Source organism: Astatotilapia calliptera, chromosome 6 (assembly GCF_900246225.1).
Source record: "Astatotilapia calliptera chromosome 6, fAstCal1.2, whole genome shotgun sequence".
Taxonomy (NCBI): domain Eukaryota; kingdom Metazoa; phylum Chordata; class Actinopteri; order Cichliformes; family Cichlidae; genus Astatotilapia; species Astatotilapia calliptera.
This window is the reverse complement of record NC_039307.1, coordinates 38,819,807-38,839,476: the sequence shown is the minus strand read 5'-3', so window position 1 is coordinate 38,839,476 and position 19,670 is coordinate 38,819,807.

The window sequence follows — 19,670 nt, the reverse complement described above, 5'->3', positions numbered from 1 at the left end:
TGCATGAAACACAACGGACTGTCTGGAAGGAAGAAAAAACATTTTTAAAGACCTGTCACCTGACATATTAGAAAAGGTAGACATTCCACAGAAATACTATTATCACAAATTAAGTGCTTTTTTTAAATGCATTAACATACTAAACTACACAGTGAAATTTTCAGCTAAATAACACAAACCTTTTTTAATGCAGTTTATTACTTTAAAGATGCATTCAACCATTCAAATTCTAAACCTGTAACTTGTCATTAAAATCTGTTGTAGGCAGTAGAGTTTAATGAAAGGCAAACGCTCAAATGATAGCTTAAATAATTTTTACTGGCTTAACTCAGTTTGGGGGGGATGATCCACGGGGATCCCAGAGAAACCAGTAAATACGAAACACTCTTTAATATTAATTCCAGTACTTTTTAATGTGGGATCTAATCACCTTGTAAACATATTGTGCCTCATGAGGCTGCTGGGTTTGTGTCAGTCCACAATCAGGTTGAGATCACTTGAATAATCTTTCCTAATATGAAAATCTGAATTCATTTAAATTAATTCAATTCAAGTTTCTTTCAATTTAGGTGTTGCTGCTGCGCAATTTACATTGTTTATAATGCTAATTTCAAATCTGTCATTGTGACAGCTGCTCACTTTACTGCACTGTCATCACCAGCACTTTCTTTCCTTCCCTACAGCAATGCAGTGTTGTGGTCATTAAAGAAAAGAAAAGGGACGTTTTTCTTACTTTTGTCTGTGACCATAGACTCTTTACTTATTTCATAGAAGTCTGAAATTGGAGGGATCTAAAAACAGATCTCCTTAAATTACTCATGAGAAAATATTTAGCTACTTCACAGAAACCCACTTTTGTTGTAGTTTTTTCCTCTTTTTTTGTCTTTCTAAAAAAAATGTTATTATCGCTTTAATTATTCTTTTGCTACATTCACACAAGCCAAGAGGTTAAATTAAATTCCCGCAAAATACGAATGTATTGACAATTAATACAACATTAATGACCAGGTGACTACATTAAATACACGAAGTAAGTCATTTACTATTCAGTCCAAATTAACAAATGCCAATGTAAAAGGTTGAAAAGGTGTATTAGTAGTTATATGTTAGGGTTGAATATTTATGGTACAACCACAATTGCCAGAAATCAATTATACCCAGAGAGAAGCAATACTTAATTATTCTCTCATCATTTCACTTCCTACAGTATATCACATGAAGCTCCACAATGAGCATGGATGCTTTAGTGCATTGTGAGCTTTCCAGCTTTACATATGTCATGATGTAGTCTTCTGTTCAAAATCTGTATTTCAAGGTGAATAAAAATCTGCACTGACTGATCTGAGTAGCTGAGTAGCTTCATCAGTCTCTATGTATTTGGTGCTGCATTTATCTATAGAAATACCAAGTAAAATCAGGTGATCTCCATAACGCAACAAGCTAGATAATATCTGCAGTACAGTTATATGTAAGTAGGCTACTGCAGTACTTACCATTATTTAACAATGTCTGATATTTTAAGGCCTCAATTATACCAAATTGCGACCTATAATGAGATTATGATATAATGTAGATATAAATTATCTGCAGACGAGTGCGGGTGCTCTCAAAAACCAAGCAGGCACGCAGCCATCCATCTGATGACGAAACTGACATCACTCTGGCCCGACCTGACCCTAGTCCACTCATACTCGGGTCAGGCTGGAATGTAGGTTGACGTTTTAAACGGACTAGACTAAACCCTTTGAGCTCTTCATAACTGTCCTGCATTCATACGCATTTCTGAACACCTTAACAGTGTTAAGCCTGACTTAACAACCGTCTACCAGGTCAGTGTGGTCTTAAGTGTCAACCCCAGCCATGCAAATTAAGTTTCTATTTCAGACATAAAATGATTGCTGAAATACAAACTAAAAACAAACTAGCAACTAAAAAACGCAGTGAAAAACAATCTCAATCTGACAGCGTAAAGAAAACAGCTCACTATGTGGGGATCAGTTAGTGCCGCAGTGCCCTCAGGCAACACTCTTTTTTTTTAATAGGTCAGTTCTTCTGATCAACCATGGTTACATTTTAAACTTGTAATATTTATCATTAAAAGCTGAATTCTGTAAGCACATTACTGTATATTATGTACCTAACTTTACACTGTTTTAAAAATAAAGTGAAACATGTTAGAAAACTTTGTGAAAATAGAGTTGTGGTGCTGTATGTTGAAATCACACAGATCAGGGATGTTCTGGTCCACAGGGTGTGTATGAAAATTTGGGAAATATGTCCGTGATATGAATGCAGGTAGGATGTGGCAAAGTGTCAGTGACACCCAGTGACTTGTAACACCTGCCACAGCTTAATTATACAGTTAGTGAACCTGTTGCGAATGAGGTTATTGTGCCTGCTTATCCAACAATGAGCAATCAGTGAGAGTGTGTGAAACTTTGTACAGAGTACAAGAGCAATTTTAATAAATTAAGCTTTTTAATAACGAAAAAAAAAAACGTCCGCATGTCTCAAATGTCACTCTAATTTTTCAACAGTAGGCTTTCCAGCACCCATTTGCCGTGCCATAGTACCTTTAAATAATCAAACAACTCTCAAACCAGCTGTCTCGCTGTGCAAGCTGTGCAACTGTTGAAAACTCCTGTGTGTAGTTTCCTAATTAACAGGAGCCAGTAACAACTCACCATTCATTCACTCCAATTAATCCACTGGAGCTCCACATCCACACTCAGTGTACAACTTCTACACGAGCATGCATTGAACATTTGCCACCTGAGAGCAGCCGAGCAAGGCTCTTCATCTCTGTAAAAGTCCTTACCTTGAAGGAGCGGAGTGACGGTAGCTCCTCTCTTCTCGTTTTTTTTTTTTTTTTCGGGAGACCGGATGCGTTAATGCGCCCCGTGATCCGCCGTTGTCCCCTCTTCTCCTTTTTCTTCCTCTCCTCCGTCAGCAGGTGTGTGTGTGCGTGTGACTGAGTGAGTTTGAATGGACACAAAGATGGAGAGACGAAGGCTGAGTGCGCGTGTGTACGTGCGCTAACGCCGGGAGCACGAGCTTGACGGTTTCTGGATGTAGTCTGGAGAATAACGAAGAGGGAGGGTGGTGTCATTATGAAGGCTGCGCTCTTCTCTCTCTCTTTTAACCCTTATTGAACCACAGATTGAACACAACTGACCAGGACGAAATGTTAGTGTGTCAGCTCCAGGATGGAGTTTGTTATTGTTGTTAATTACACTGGACTCTGAACTTTTTATATATCATCATTGTCTTGGTTCTCCGTCCCCCAAGTTCTCTTAAGACGCATTGATGTGTTATTTTTCTTCTTTACATTCTACTTTTTAAATTCTCTTTCCCTTCACCCCCCCTCAATTTTCTTTCCACATTTTATTCAACACTGGCATTTTTCACTGTCTCCACTCTTTTCTTTCGTACTGTACTCATGTACCGCTATTTACAGTATTTTGTAAACCACAGAAAAGGTCTGGGGGCTAAAGTCCTGCAGGCATTGCATTTTATTTAACTGTACGGTACTTATACAAAAAATACAATGAAGTCTACTGGACCTAAAACAGGTGTGTGTGAAGCCATGTGCAGTAAGATTGCATGGCAAACTGAAGAAAGCAGGAATTTACTTCTTCTTTAAATATTATTATTATTATTACTATTATTATTAATGTTGTTGTTGTTATTGTTAGTGTAATTGAATGACATGATGTGAGAGCAGAACATTGACAAAGCTGAGAGACTTTCTGCCTGCTTTTTTTTTTTTTTTTTTTGGTGTGTGATATATATATATATATATATATATATATATATATATATATATATATATATATATATATATATATACTCTAAGTGGGATTATTGCTAATGTTACTTTTAATTAATTTTAAAGCAAATTGTAATTTTGATTCTGAAGAGTGCTGAATTATTTTAAAAAATCACCACAAAAAACTTCAGGAGTCTTTTATTCCCTTTCTAATAATACTTCTGTGATTTACTTAAGATTAATACTTTAAAATGCTTGTTTTTAAATTGAATTAAGTGAATTTCTATTTTACATTGACTGAAATCATATATTGTAAGTCTGTAGTTCAACTTCTTTGGTAGTAAACTAATGATGTAACTACTTACTTTTTAAAAATGATCTATTACACTTGCAGCCATTCAAGAAGACTCATTTTTGTTTTGAAGGAAACCATCAAGAATCAACATTAATTAACACTCATGGTATCACTGCTAATCTGTCTGCAAAATATAGCACAACTTCAATAACTTTGAGCATTATCGAACAAAGATTAAATTTAATTTTAAAAAAGCGGTGTTTTTAGTTGTGTTTTGTTAGCTGTGATTCTTTGCTCAGAAACAGTGTACATGTCAATAAAGGGAAATATTCCCAGTTCAGAAACAGCTGTTTCCTCTGCTTTCCATTTATATTTAACCAGAGAACGTTTCAAATAGATGTTTATTGGATAGGTTTACTTGAGAAAATTAGCTGAGAGTACATAAAAAAATATTCAGTATGTATTTATATTAAGATGCTGTATTTAATGTCAAAGACCTAACTCTTCATCCATTTATTTTTCAATGTGGAAAGGTTCAAGCAAATAAAGCCAATTCTCAGCTCCAGGCAGTTTCATTCTGTAGTATTTTTGCTTGAAAAATTTTCCATCAACATAATCTTTTCTGCAACTGTTTAACTGTAGAAATGAAGTTCTCATCAGATTCTCACTTAGCTCTATACTCTTTGAACCCGAGGCATAAAAATGTAAGACTTTTTTTAAAGGAGTTAAATCATTAAATTCATGCTGACCGGGCAAATAGATATTTACACTAATTTTTCAAAAAAAAAAAAAAAAAAAGAGAAACAGGGACATTTTAAAACAGTTACACTTCTGGAGCTGCAGGAAGAGTAAGGGATGATGAAAACTGGGCTACTCAGAGATTTCGGTTGTGTTCCTGCTGTAAACATCCTCCACAGGTAAAACACATCTTAAATAAAAAGAAGCAGTAAAAGGATGGAGTTTACAAAAAATATATTAAAAAGTGTTTGATTTTAATAAATAAATAAATAAATAAATAAATAAAGTCCTCTCTAGGCCCTTCTAGGGAAGTGCTAAAATGTTTTGGTTTGGGGTTTTTAAGTGTACTTTCATTGAGCTTTGTCCATGGGGCCTTGTTTCATTTCTTTATTCAAAATTTAGGTTGCCAGTTATGTACAGCACATGCCAGAGAAAGTTTAAAATATATGTTATTAATTCATCAAAGTAAAAAAAAAAATCACATCCATTTCTCAGAACTCAGAGTTTGAGCTGATGCCCATTTCACACGAGCAGTCTGTGCCTTTAACAATAAAACAACTATTAGCATGTGTCCCATGAAGCTGTTGAGCAGATATTCAAACCTGAATTTCATTTCTTCTTCTATCTATATCATCTTTTTAATTTTCTTGAAACTAACAATTGCCCGGTGGTTGTATTTTGAACCCACTTGACAGCTTTCCTATCAACAAATATTCAGCTGTTTCTATCTTAAAGTAAAATTAGAATCTGATTTGATATCTGATGATGATAACTTTCCCTTATTTCATCAATGAGCCAGTTTATGATGCAAGAGAATGGAGCTGATATATTTATTAATAATGTCAACATGAAAATTGAAATGTCACCTCTGGATGTGTGTTAATGCTAAAACATGTTACTCTTCCTGTTGCTGATAATGGGATGCTTTCATGCTTCATATATAGGCTTCCTACAATAAAAGTTAAATGTTTGAACCTCATCCTCCAAACACAGAGCACACAGCACAGTTATTTGGGGGGGTGGGGGAGGGGGGGTGCATTTGTGATTTGCAGTGGAATGAAATATAAACTCAGCAAGTGAAAGGTGAGCCTAGTTTAATTCTCCCTAATAACACAAACTCAAAACCAGTCTGCATATTACTATTCAGATGAGGACGATGTGCTTCTCGTGGCAGTGTAAATTAAATAAAGGAGGCAGTGAGATGATAAAACATGAATTCTGACACTAACCATCTCTAGTTTTGTTTCTTTTAAATTATGCTCTCATTAAAGATGTAGAGTCAGAGGCCCAAATACCGGCATGTACACTATGTAATCAACATTTATCTCTGAATGCATTTTGATAAAGTACTGAAAAAATACAAAATGTGTATCATTTGTAGTCCTGTTATAGATACTGAGGAGCATATTTCTTTTTAGTTAGTATTACAGTGTCATTATCACTGTATTATTACAGTCATTTTATTTTATGCAGTACTCTTTAATAATCCTATTTAATTAATGAAGGTGAATATTTTCATAACATAATAGTTCATCAAATGTTGGTGAATGATTTAGTTTGAGTCTTCGCAGTTTTAAAGGAAAGTGCATGAAATAGTTCATAGTTCAACTCCTGCCGTTCATGATCTTTTCTCATTTAAATACACTCTCAAATAAAAAGCCCTTTTCACAATACATCTCTTTTAATCATAATTATAATTATAAATAGTTTTAAAATACTACTAATACATTCAAAAATCTTTATATTATTTTATATTTGAAACCAGCACCAATATAAGGAACTTCACCTTCATCTCATAAAATGAAACCAAACACTAGTTTGGTTTCATTTTACTTTAAGATGCTAGCTGTTATTTATTAAACGTAATCCGTGTGACGATTTAATATAACTTGATTAAGAATGAAAACTCTTATTGATCATTGAGAAGATCTACTCTGCTTTATGGCTCCCTGGGTTGATTTCATAATCTGCTCTGCTGGAAAACAATAGAAGTAAAAAAAGTAAAATGCTCCCAAACTTTAATGCTTTGATTGTATTTTACACCTGAGACTGCACCTGATAATGTTTGACAGACATAAAGACGTCACGCAGAAAAGAAAAGGCATGTTTTGAGACATGTGAGTTGGCTATCTTTGTAAACGTGCTGGGAACATGGGAGATTTTTAATATTGTGTGGGTAGCACCGTGGGAGCAAATGGGTGCTGAGAAGGAGAAACTGCCAAGATGGGATTTCATTTAGCCAACAAAGAGAGGAAGTAATGGGATGCACACACAAAAACATCCAACTGCTCCAACTAGCTTTAAAGTTATTGATGCAAACGTGTCTCTGTGTAGACTCACACATATTGTGTGCTAATGAAAAACTATAACTCATAAGTAGACACAAGCAAGCACCTGTGCACGTAGTAGTTTCCTTGCAGAAAAAGGTATTCCTATGCACGCACATACTCACACACATACAGACACACAGTCCATATGCCCTGCAAGTGTTGCGTGTCTGTAATCAGCAGTAAGTGTACCATGGTGAGTCATTGACAATCTCTCCATCCATTTAGCTATGAGCCTCAGCAGACTCCAGCTGCCTGCTGTGTTTATTAAAAATATAACAGCCCTATTAGACTCATTAGGTTATTGCTTGCACTGACACAGATAGGCAGAGATGCACACAGCCCATATAGAGACTGAATGTAAAAACTCCCACAATGAACATCCAGATCCACTCCTTTGCTGCTGGTTTGATGTGGTTACTGCGTTACATCTTCAGGGTAATGGTTCACTCCCTGACCGTCTTCATTCAATGTGCATTTATTATTGTGATGATTTTTGCATGATTTCAGACCTGAGAAAACACCTCTGGGTGCAGGGCGAGTGAGTCTACATTTAATTCAGCCGTCTGTCAAACCCGCAATAGCACCTGCCAGGGCACAGAGGAGTCTTGTGTTCTGTAAAGGGCTAGTGCCATCGGTAATGTTGTACACCCACTTTTGAATGATTTAGTTGCTAGTTTTGTTAAGTGCTTGTATTTATTTCACTCTCTTAAGGGTGCTCTTTCGGGAAGAAAAGATCTGCAGTGGCACTGTAAGTGTCAGTGAAGCTTTTAGAACTTGTTTCACATTGACAGTATCATTTCAGGGCTTAGTGCAGGCTGTCACATCAAGGAGTGTGGCACAACATCAATCAAAGGAAGCTTTTATGGTCAAAGTCATTCTTAAACTTTATAGGAAATTTCTGGAAATAAGTTTCACCCTCAGGGCTTTAAATGGTCGTTGGCCGTGACTGAAATGTATTTTTGTGTGTAATTCTACCTTACCCTAATTCTTCACCTTTGCTGTATTGGGCTCAACTTGCTCTAAATACATGTACACAAATACATATGACATCTGCATATTTTGCTTACATATTTGCTGGCATTTCTAAAACAATCCCAAAAAATTATGCATAGAAAATATTTTGCCCATTTTTAAGGCCCACGTAAATCCATGTGGCCTCAAATGCATGGAAAACGGCACTGAACAGTAGCCTGCAATTAGTTTTGTCCATCCGCATGAGGACCCATGCAGACATGGGGAGAACATGCATACTCCACCAAAAGGCCACAGCTGAGCAATGGATTGAAAAAAGGCACACATCTACTTAAGCAATAGAAAAAAGGTTTTAACATTGAAATATAAAGTGCATATAGTAAAACCTATATTTGTACAGAAACATATACGTGAGATCACAGAATTGTAATTATTTATTACAACCCAGTTTCCAAAAAAGTTGGGACACAGTATGAAATGGAAATAAAACAATGATTTGCAAATTTCATGAACCTGTATTTTAGTCATAATAAAACATAGAAAACACATCAAATGTTTAAATTAATTTTTAAATCAAATAGATTAATCAGAAGCATCTGGGGAGTGAGAAGATCAGTGGCAGAACGCTTGGATTTTTCTGGGTGTTTTTGTTGTTTCTTTTCTTCATCATATCTGAATATTCTCAGCTAGAGAAAGGTCTGGACTGTACACAGGTTTGAGCACCTGTCCTTTCCGTGATAGGTGCCCCAAGTGCCCTTTTCTTGAGGCTTGTTTGTTTTTTAATGTGTGTGCACGTTGAAGTCCTGCCTGTGCCCCTGAACAATAACATTTAAATATTAATCACAATTTTGCTAAATAAAAGGATCTGACTTTCATCAGTCACATGATAACCATTAATTAATGCTCACCCTTGATAGTTACAAGGCGGGAACAAACTTGCAAAGAGCAGAGGTGTAGGGGAAACACACAAATTAACTGGAAGATGCAGACTGATACGACAAAAACCAGTAAGTAGGTGTACAGCGTGCACTGTAGTCTATAGCACACAGCAGTATTAGCTTATTATGTACACATTAGCCAGTTATCTAGTGTCTACTGATGAACTGAAACAAATGAGTGTGCTGTGTGTGTGCATAACAGTGCAACAAACATTACCTGTCCTTTTATTAACTGCACACGTGTGCTGGTCATTAGCTGCTAGCTAACTGGGGAAAGCTGTCATGGGTTGGTAGCTTTGTTACCGTTTTAGGGAACATATTTAGTTTTAAAGTAAGTTGCAGGGCTTTATAGTTCACTAAAAACTATCTAACATGCATATCCACATAAATATGGAATTATTATAATTACAACATTAAAACACACACACACACTGTTTTAAAAAAAATACATTAAGAAACAGATTATATTAGATTTATATTTCAAATATGACAAAAATGCTGATTTTACAGCAGCAAAATTATTGTAACTCTACATTTAATAAGCTTTTTGTCTTGCAGTAGATACAAATTGAATCAGGATAAATACATTGTTTTAAATTTATTACTTAATTCTTTTGTTCTTCTTACTTTATTATTATGGCACTAGGAATAAACAACAGGGGAAGCATTCTGGCTCAGTACCATGATGCAGTCTTGTGGCCATAGTATATACAGTATTCTGGAAAAGGTATAAAATGTCAATGTGTGTGTGTGTGTGTGTGTGTGTGTGTGTGTGTGTGTGTGTGTGTGTGTGTTTTATGTGTATAGATTTTTTTTGTTACATTCTTACACTACCACAATAACCCTTTTCTTGCTGTACTAATATTCCAGTTTCAGTTTATTTCCCACAGTGTTTTAATCTGTTTCCTTACGGTTCCAAGCACTGTCACCAATCTTTGCATTTTATTATTGTTTAATCAGCTACCAACTCTCCTATGGACTTTTTAAGGTCTACAGTCTCAGATCAAGACAGCCCTGCCCTCCAGCACAATCAGCAGCAGGAGCAGCAGCAACACTGTACCCATCAGTAAGCCATAGGCTACGTTTGCTTTGCATTGTCCCCACCTGATGACAGTGATACACTGTGATACGATTCCGTATTAGATTCTTGATGAATGTGGGTTGTTGTTATTCAGCCTAGTTTTATGTGCCCCTTTTTAACTTTGAGCACCTGCCCCAGTTGCACTGTTGGGAGGAAGCCCAGTAAGAGCCAGCCTTATTTCGGGAGTGAGTCGTGCAAAACAAAGAACAATAGAAGTTTTTTAAAAAAAAATAACAATAGAACCTAAAAAATGTTTCAATTAGGAAAGCAGACAGAAAATAAAACAATAACATAAGTGTCGGTGAGTTTTCAGAGTTTCTTCTGGTAGCTTTACTTAAACCTTATGATGAGGGACTTTGGTTACAGTGCTTTGAAACACTTTTTAAGATGGAATTTATGATCTTCTTAGCCCTAAGAAGCTTTTGGGAAACAAGCCCCCAGAATTGTTGACAATGATGCTCTATTAACTAGTTTAATATTGGCACACTTTTTCTTTGTGATAAACTTTTTCACCCTGTACCTTACCCAGCTGAGAGCACAGCTCACACTACGCATCTTTTTCAGGCAGTTTCAGGAAGGATTCTGGCGTAACCTTTCCAGCACACAGGTCTCTATTTATAATGCAAAACTGGCTTATGACATGTTGTTATTTTTACAATTAACACATTGTAGATTAATTATATATTGATCATTTAATTTTTTCTTAGTAGAAGTAGCAACTTTACATGTCCAGGCATCACCTGCTCATTTCATTCATTCATGAACCCCTGGATTTTAATAACTTGGGTGAATATTAAAATATAGCAGAGCTACAATACTAAATACTGGTATGCAACATTTAATTCTCCAGTTTTGACCCAAATATATGCTTTAAACAGCTTTAACATCTGTTACAGTTACATTAATTACCCTTTTTCTGGCCTTCTTATCAGCGACTTGTGCATTTAACATCGAAATCAACGAGTGATGAATTCAACCTGCTTCATCTAATGGACTGTCACATAAAAACCCATGTAACGGCTCCTTGAGTTAATCACTCAATTCATCCTTTATTCTTTGGTTATATTTCTTTTGTTTTGGTTTAGCGACACATGCATGAGCACGCGCGTGCGCTCGTGCACACACACACACGCTCACCTGCTGTGTTTATTAAATTGTTGGGTTTGCTAAATAGTGCAGTACCTAGTGGCCATATGCTGTTAAAAAGAAAACAGCAGCCGTAGACACACAAACATGCACGCACGCGCGCACACACACATGCACGCACGCGCGCGCACACACACACACGCACGCGCGCACACACACACACACACACACACACGCGCACACACACACACACACACACACAATAATGTCTAAGCTGCTGTCTATGTTAAGTATTGAGGGACTGTGCAAGGCTCTTAGCTCATAAAGTGAAATTGTAACAAGGCAGACAACACTCCATGTAATAACTCTGACAATCGCCCGGGCCTGCAGAACTGCACACAGGAGGATTTGTGCATGTGTCTATGTGTGCACCTGAGTGTGTATGAGTTGATTGGCTGAGCAGGCTGGAAAGTGGTAGCAAGGGGGAAAGACAGTCGTCTCACCTCAAACAGAGAAAATAAAGTAGGTTTTATGATTATTATTGGAATTCCCCATTCTGCTGCTACTGAGACTAAATGAGCATGACATAAAGAGCACACACACAATGAGCTTCTGACATACACATTGCCTGACTGTCACACACTCCTTTCCGTTATACACACACACCCACACACACAAATAGACACAAATAGTATGTAAATGTGACACAAACACACATATTCACAGTCCAATATTTTGAGAGTAAATGAGCGAATCTTATGACACACACATTGTAGCTCTAACTCACCCTCTGTCTCTCTCCAATGCATGCACGCACACACACACACACACACACACACACCAATATCCTGAGTGTAGATGAGCGTAGCTTATGACAAGCAGAAGAGATACTCACTGGAGACAATTACCATTCCTTAGTGTGCAAAGGGAGCCACACACAGTCACACAACAAGAAATCTACACACATATACAGGAGCATATACACATAAACAAACATGGAGTATAACACACACACACACACACCACAGTATCTCTCCCTCGCTGTGTTGACAGGACTGTCTGTAGTGGGCCTTTGTTAGTTCTGGTTGGGCAGCCTTATTTATACTGTGTGTGCGTGTGTGTATGTGTGCGCGCGCGCGCGCATGTTTGCACATGTGTGTGTGTGTGTGCGTGTGTGTTATTTATATGCCAACAATTTTAACAGTCTGTCCTATCATAGAAGAAGTCTTTTGTGTTTTCACGTAATCCTCATTTTAAAATTTCCCATTCACATAATGTTAATGGTGCTTATTTCATGTGCGCTACTAAAAGCAATGTTTTTTGCTCTGTTCTTGCATTTATTTGTTTCTTTCTTTTCATCCAGTTTTACAATTCACACAACTAAAAATTGAGCAGCTTCACTAAATATCAGTTTATTAAAGTCAAGGTCAGAAATCAGAGATGGAGTTCACAGTTTTTTGCTGATATTATTAATAATGCAATCATAATTTAACAGCAAATACAAAATCATTACACAGGGAAAGAAATATACATGCATTAATCCACTATAAATATGTGGTTCATGTGTATTGCAGTTTTTATCTGAAATAATGAACTGACGTGAAATAAATTCCTGTTGTGCATTAGGCAGTAGTCCAGGGTGGAGCCGTTTTAGTTTTGATCACTTTTGTGGTACTGAAACAAATCAGTACACACTAAAACCTCCACACAAACTTAAAAATAATATTCTTTCACTACGACGTGTAAAACTATGTGTTTTTAACAGTAGCTTTACAGGCAGGATCCACCAGATCACCTTCAAATATATTTGCGATTATAAAATGAAAAAAAAGATAAATAAATACAGACTAAAACATCAGCAGCAATGATAATATTAAAGAAGATGTTTTAGTTAATTTTGAAAGAAGCCATATATAAATTTACCCACTGTATCTGAGGTTAATGAAAATTTAAAAAAGAGCTTTGTGGTAAATTTCTGGACTCTGGAAAATAAAATAAAATAAAATAAATATTTGGCACAAGTTGTTTGTTGCTCACATTGGCATACTCTTTTGCTTCATACATTTTTCTCATGTAATTACTGTTGCTCATTAACATGGCTGGCCCAAGGCAAACTCTTAATTATCACCTCACAAACATTCAGAAAGCATATGTACAAAAAATCATGCAGAGTCGTAACTGTAACTGTAGAAAATCATTAAAAAAATGTTATTACCACATCTGTATTATTATTATTATTATTATTATTATTATTATTATTATTATTATTATTATTATTATTAGCTTACAGTGGATGCTGAACTACCAGAAAGATGTTTGCAAAATGTTTATGTTTGTGTGTGAGAGAGTTTGTTAAGCATGTGACAAACACATACAGTGTAGTACATTACAGCAGATGATTTTACACATACATGGAAAAGGAGAGAAAAATTACACATTATCAGATTCCACAGAGCAAAGTGATGAAATAAAACATGGCTTAACATTTGAATTGTTACTGTGTTTCAACAAACATGGGCTCTCTGAGTTCATCTCTCTTACAGTTGTGCCTGAAACACGGTGTCAGGAAATGATATAACAAACATTTGCATTATTCTCTGTCTCTCTTCCTCTGTCACACACACACACACTCAGTCCACAAAAAAAAAACAAGCATTGGCCAACAAAACATTTCCTTTCAGGTGAGCTCAGAATAAATCCATAACAACGAGACATTTAGTCAAATTAACATGTTGACTATTACTGCAGCAAACTGCATAGATGACAGAACAGCACTCATTCAGATCTGTTAGAAATATTCTGCAAGTTTATATTAAAAGTTTGGAAGGAATTTGGTGAAAAAAAGATTCTTATAGCTCTCTTTGCTCTTGTTTCTTCAGGGAAGATTTCCCTCGACTCTCCTGGAATGCATAATTCACATCAGCTGCGCTTTTTGGGACTGATATGGTCTTGAGCTGATATTAGGAGCTTAGTTAAACAGTAATTAGAATGAGTGATTAAAGTGATATTTTACCTGAAATTATATCATTAATTTTCTACCTTTTCAAATAGTTATGGAAGATTTTATATTTGGAAAATGTTTTACACAGAGACATTGTTTTATCATTTTGCCATAGTGCACTCTTAGAATATGATAGGATATCCTGTCTGTCAAATAATGTGGCTTGTTGTGTTGTTGTTGTCAAAGTCAAATGTATTTATATAGCACATTTAAAACAACAACCATTGACCAAGCTGTACAGTGCTGTACAATTGAGATAATTAAAAGATAATTAAAAGAAATAAAAACATAGGGATAGAGATATGATAAGAGTTAAGAAAAAGAATCATAAAATTAGAAGATTTGAGTGAGAAATAATATTAAAAGCCAAGGAATAAAAGTGAGTTTTCAGACGGGTTTTAAAAGTGTCCAATGTTGGGGAGGTCCTGATGTGAAGGGGCAGTTCATTCCACAGTTTAGGAGCAGTTACAGCAAAGGCCCGATCTCCTCTGTGCTTTAATCTGGACCTTGGGACAGCCAGCTGTAATTGATCCGCAGACCTGAGTGATCTTGCAGGAGTGTACCAATTTAAAAGATCAGAAAGGTATGAGGGTGCTAACCTATGCAACGCCTTAAAAGCAAATAATAAAATCTTAAAATTAATTCTAAAACTAGCTGGCAGCCAGTGTAATGATGCCAGTATGGGGGATATGTGGTCTTGCTTGCATGTGCCAGTTAGTAACCGTGCTGCAGCATTTTGGACCAGCTGTAGACGGCTAACTGATGACAGATTAACACCAGAGTAAAGAGTATTACAGTAGTCGAGGCCAGATGAATTGAAGGCATGGATAGCTTTCTCAAGTTCTCTAAAACAGAGAAATGGCCTTACTTTAGCAAGTAGACGAAGATGAAAGAAACGGGACTTGGTTACAGCATTAATCTGTTTATCAAACGTTACATTAGAGTCAAAAATCACTCCTAGGTTCCTCGCAAAGGGATTTTTATAAATTTCTAAAGGGCCAAAGTCACAGCGGTCACAGGGACCAAACACAATCACCTCTGTTTTCTGTTCATTTAGGTTAAGGAAGTTAAAAGCCATCCATGCCATCCTCAACATCCTCCAAACAATCTAGCAAACCCTTCAGACGACTCACAGATTTACCTGCCACTGAAACGTGAATCTGTGAGTTGTCTGCATAGCAATGGAATGAGATCCCATGTTTTTCAAAAAATTGAACCCATGGGGAGCATATAAATAGAAAAGAGAACTGGACCAAGATTGGACTCCTTGAGGACCCCACAAGAAAGTGAGGCTTCTGAGGACGATGTTTCCCCCAATCTAACAGAAAAACTTTGGTTGGACAGGTAAGATTTAAACCACTCCAAAGCAGTCCCTTTGATTCTGACACAGTGCTCAAGCCGAGCGATAAGAATCCTATGATCTATGGCCGGGGTACCCAATCCCAGTCCACAAGGGCCGGTGTACCTGCAGGTTTTGGATCTCACCCTGGGTAAACATTACCAGGCCTCTGGAGAACGTCAAGACACGTTGAGAAGGTAATTTATCCATTTAAATCAGCTGTGATGGATAAAGGAAACATCTAAAACCTGCAGGGACACCGGCCTTCGTGAACTGGGATTGGGGACCCCTGATCTATGGTATCAAAGGCAGTACTGAGGTCTAATAGTATGAAAATGGGAGAATCTCCAAAGTCAGTAAAAGTTAAAAGGTCATTAAAAACTTAGTGGTGGTCAGCCAATCAGAAAACAGAAGACCAGAGGTGGGTCGAGTATCCAAAAAGTGTACTCAAGTAAGAGTATCATTACTTTAAAATATTATTACTCAAGTAAAAGTGAAAAGTAGTCGTCAAAAAAGTTACTCGAGTAAGAGTAAAAAAGTACTTGGTGAAAAGACTACTCAAGTACTGAGTAAGTAGCGAGTAAGTGTTTGAAATGTCCGATTTATTTTATAAATAAATGCTATCAGACAAACAAAACTAAATAAATATACACATTTTAGTATTTTCAAAAGGAATATATGTAAAAAGATCCACAAAATAAGGCACAACAATTCTAATTTCAAGATTTCAGTTGTTCACAACGTAAAGCTTTTTCAAGAAAAACCCACAGTAAACATATTCACATTTACAGCAGCCTCAGAGAAAACATTAGAACGAGGCAACTTCAACATAAATGACTACAGCTGATGCGCCAGAATGTCATACTAGGGGTGGTTCTTTTAAATACAAGGAGGGATTAAGTAAATCAGAAACAAATGACACAGAGATGCAACAGGTATAATCAGGAAAAGTTTATTCCCAAGGTGGGCAGCAGGAATTAAAAAAAAAACAAAAAAAACAAAAAAAACCCCACAAACAACACATCTGTGCTAAAATTCCACAGGAATAGACATTCTAACAAAACTATAAAATGTTCTTTGTATACTAAAATACCCTGAAGTATAGACCGTGGATTAACACAATGTAATATAAAAACACTAAAAACATGCAATACAAACATCAGAATGAAAATATTTCAAATAAAAACTACACACACAAATAAACACTGAAATCAGAGAAAAACTAATTATAAAAGACAAATACAAATTTCCACTATGTGGATGTACATATGTGTATGGCTCACTTTACCATAAATTGTTTCTTCCGTCAGTGAAATGGTGGTTCAGCTTCAGCAGCAGTTGGCTCTCAAGGTTCTTGCTGTGAAGCTGTGACCGTTTGGCAGTGAACAGGAGGGGGGTTAGGGAGGAGTTAGGGGTAGGCAGGAGTCCTGCATGACTAAGAAGTCTTTCACAGGCTCCTGATGCAGGAAGAGCTGTATTGATTTTGATCAACAGCTTCTTGATGTGAGGAACGCCATGCAATAGAGCCACACCTCCAGTGAATGGACATGAAAGGTACCTCTCCAGCCCTGCTTCTGGCTTTCCTGACCCCATGGATCCATCATCTTAGTCGGTATATTGTAATAACGTGATATTATATTGTTCAAACTTGAAAGGTATATTGTTAGAGCAATATACTTTTCACTTTTCTATTTTTCTTTTGCCTGGGTGGCAGCTCTACGCTTCCGTATCCAAGGCTTTTCAATGTGACCTCACAAAATTATCATGACTACAACAACCATGAAAAGAGTTGGATGGACATTGCTGCTCAATTGCAGCTGCCTGGTCAATGTTTTTCATTAGTAATTTAGCAAAGTTGACGGTGGTGTGTGTGTGCCTGTGTGAGTGAGTGAAAGACAGAGAGAGGGATTTTGTATGATAAGCTTCATGTTATGAATGCACAGTTTGAGCACTCAGGTCGCATCAGAGCATCAGGCCGTATAGTGTGAGACCCTGCATCGTGACCTCTGAACTTCTAACCCCTGAGATTCAATTGTACAGTTTGAGCAGGAGCTGAATAACGCGACTGAAAAAAATCGCACAGTGTTTGCCCAGCTTAATGCAGACTGTTTAAACTAAACAAGCTGCTGTTTCACATAATAAACCCTGTCAGCCGCAGTATTGCCTTCTGTTTTAACAGTTAAAGCAGTAGAGACGAGCTGTTTGCATGTGCGTGGAACTCTAGCATCATTAACCAGGCTAGCTGTTAGCTTATAGCTCACGCTAGCTAACCAGCGAGCAGTTAAAAGGACAGCCGAAGCTGCACAAAACACCCACAAACTTATCTCACTACAACATAGCGCCGAAAACATGACTAGCAGCTCGAGCTCGACACAGCTGCTGTAACATAAGACTAACATCCAGCTAACCACAGCTAAAAGATATTTAGAGAAAACTTACCGTTTCCTCAGGTTACACAAGCTGAGTTTTTTCACGCTGAAAAGTTGTTGTTTTGGCTCTCACTGAAGACACCGACGCTGAAGACATAGTTGTTCTTTTGTACTGCTTTTAAGCGAAACATCCTTTGTATGTAAGGCCAAGGGTGTTCATCCTCTTCAGCTCTAGCGTAGACGACTGGTTCTGCCATGTTTTTAATGTTTCTTCTTTCCGTGTGTCCACTACTTTGAATGTACTCAAGAAAAAGTAAAAAGTATCGTGCAAAAAAGGTACTTTAAAAGTAGATTTTTTTCAAAAACTTACTCAAGTAAATGTAACGGAGTAAATGTAACTCGTTACTACCCACCTCTGCAGAAGACCAAGAGGTCTCATTCCCTGCTGTCCTCTGGACGCCATGCTGGATTCACCACCACAGAGCACAGAGAGTCACGGTAAGTTTCCTTCAAAGCTTTGTTTATGTGGCGAGACGAGGTTGGGATATAAAGTAAATACTCTTCAGTTTTAAAGAACGACAACGCCACCCTGGGAATTTCACCCAGAGAATACTGGAAATGACACTAAATCACCAAAAAGGCACTTAGGTTCGCTATACTCAATCCAGAGACGAGGTTCAATAATAAACAAATTGACAATTTATTGGTAATTATTTAAAACACCGAATAAAAACATAATCATAAATATTCAAATACAAATATGCTTAAAAAGGTATTCAGAGCTGAGGCTTACCAGTGGAGGGGCAGGGATGCCACACACAACTAAAGAAAGAAGACACACCAAAACACAAGTGCAACACACTATCACACACTCACACTAATAAACTAGACAAGGCAGGTGTGTACACTCAAGGGATCCCACCACCAAGGCACCCTAGTCTCCTCCACGTCGGCACTCCGCATCTGAATAAAAGAAACAAAGAAAATGTTAATATATTACAACAAACTAATGTGTAGCACCGGGGGATAACCCAACTGCAGGACCACACTGGTGATCTACAGCTAGAAAAAGGGCCTCCCACCAGTGGTGTAACAGAAAATCCAAACTACAAATCAAAAAGCAATAAAACAACATACAATCTGAATAAAACTCTAAAATCTGGAGCAAACGGAATCGCCGTACTGCTCCAACTTGCCGTCCACACGACGATAAGTTAACAGTCAATCAATATGCATGCCAGCTGACTCCGATAACCGGCATGCATATGGCCGTTGTCCACGCCGACGTCCACTGTAAAAGCTGACAGCAGCAGGGAAAGAATTCTCACAACGGGAACAGACGATAAAAGCACAGCAAGGCAAAACAGCAGCACTTCAGTTCGCGTAGCTTGGCGCAAAACTAAGGCCCACACTTCCTGCGAAACATAATAAATAATTACTATAAAAGAACAATAGAAGGCAGAGAGCGTAACAAAAGTTGATTACGTACCAAATAAGCCGGGTCACAGAACGTAAGCAGAATAGCTCAGAGGAGGCTTCTATAGCTACGACCAGCCGCGATGGGGGCTTCAGAAGAATAACCCGCAAATGATCTCCACCACACCGAGGGGAAGTCAGGTGACCAAAAAGGAGATCACAGGCAAGCGACGCAGAGACACTCAAATGGCCACTATTTATACCAGCGCCCCCTAATGGGCCAGGCTGAAAGTGGGTTGGACCGAGGGATAACATTCATCCTGCCACATTCAGTAC